This window comes from Oreochromis aureus, linkage group 3 (genome assembly GCF_013358895.1).
Source record: "Oreochromis aureus strain Israel breed Guangdong linkage group 3, ZZ_aureus, whole genome shotgun sequence".
Taxonomy (NCBI): Eukaryota; Metazoa; Chordata; class Actinopteri; order Cichliformes; family Cichlidae; genus Oreochromis; species Oreochromis aureus.
Window position 1 is genome coordinate 6315370 of NC_052944.1, and position 2010 is coordinate 6317379.

Sequence of the window (2010 nt, forward strand, 5' to 3'; positions counted from 1 at the left end):
CCACAGGCAGGTGCTGTCCAGGTGCAGACGAAGAAACGTGGAGCTGTTGGTGACGAGCAGCACTGCTGCTGTAGGTTTAGGTTTTCATGTCTGTGATTAAACAAAGGGAATTCACCGCATCCTTAAAACCACTGCTGATGTCTTGGATTCATCATGAAGGTGTAGTTCAAATACTACTTTTGATTTGGATTTTCCAATAGATGGTTCCTAAACTGGTCTTTGACCTGGAGTGAGCACTCCGCCCTTTTCTGGTGTTGAAAAAAAAATCAAATATCTTCACTTATCCTGATAAATAATCTGCGGTCAACATGATTTATGAAGCGGTTACATATAATGTAAAAACATGACATATTTTGCAGCCATCTTTATAGCTCTGTGTTATTATATTTACTGTGTTTGCTACATTATAACCAAACCAGTCCTTTTGGATACTTTAAGTCTTTATAGAATTTTTGTTATATTTGTTGCCTTCTCTGCACCATCATTTTTAATGTATCTGATCAGTTTTGCCACAAACTGATTGCAGCTTCTACCTCGTGACAAAAATGTTCTCTCTGGCTTAAAATTGCTGGATATTATTCATAAGAGATGGTTGACAATATGTTACACATCATAGCCCAACAGTTCATTTATAGCTGTTTAAATACCAACAATAATTTTTTAGCAAATACTGGAAATCGTTTCTTGGCCTCAGACTTTCAGGTGCAGATTCTCAAACCACTCCAGTGAACTGTTGTTGTGATTTGACTCTAAATCAAATAGTCAGTGCAAATCAGTCAAAGGTGTTTGTGAACTCTGACAAAGCAGTCTTTTTTTTCTGGATGCTGATCTGAATCATAAGCTGTAGATTCAGATTGAACCCACCTGTACACCTGTGCTAGTCACTGATTTTCAGGCACTAAAGCCTGACACTAGAGCCAGACTGATGCCAGGATTGAATTTTACAGTAGTGGGTCTCATATTGATACATTCATTTATATTGTTTTTAGCCCTGAGCCGTAAAAGGCTGATGTGGTCGGCAGCGTGAGAACTGAAGTCTGTGAATGTTATAACTTGATAACAAAGCTACGCAGGATGTTTTTGGTGAAACTCTGACAATGTAAAATCTCAGGTTGAGGTCAGAGTTAAAATTTTCTAAAAATGTGAACACGAAAACTTAAGAAGGAAATCACTGAGTATTTTCAAATTAATACCACAGCAGCCAGTATTTTATTATATATGCAAACACAGTACATCGTTTCCTTTATGAAAAGCTGCTGACTTACATTTCTTTGGATCGTACAGTTACATTGTAACCTTGGTTCTGTGAGTGAGAGATGGTCTCCAACGTCACTTTCATTTGGAGAATATTTAGCTTCAATAAACTCCACTTTTTCCAGCTGTTTGCCTCCACACAGGAGCTGATTTTCAAATGTTTCATTTAAGATTTACAACTGTGTGGCTGTTATTCAGTTATGTAATAGCTGGAAGGGGGACGTTCAATATGCGTGTAACTATCAACACTTCATGGTTGTAGCGTGGGGGCCCGGTCTAAAATTAGAAACTATAATCCTCTCCTCACCCAAACACCATAACAGACAGCAGCCTCATGTCCAGTCTTATAACTTTAGACCAGGGGCCTCACATTAAACGAGCTCTGGGCCACTTTAGTGTACATTAGTTTGGGACTCTGTCACTGAGCTAACACAGCCTCAGCATGTTTGTGCTCTCTGCTCATGTCGCCTTCATATTAAATCATTTTTGGCTTTTTAAAGAACTTATCTGAACATTGAACTCAACAACAAACAAATCCTCCCTAACAGAAAAGTCACTTCGAGGGACAAACTGCATTAGATTTCTTCACGTCCATGTAGAAGTAGGGGTGACGTGGGCCGCGAGTTTGAGACCCCTGATTTAGACATTTTACCAGGATAAATGTTAGTCCTCCTCACTCCCACAATGGGGGCTGCTGGGAAAATGGTTGGGTGCTTTTAAGCCAGACAAAAGTGAACAGACCTCCAAAAAGCCACA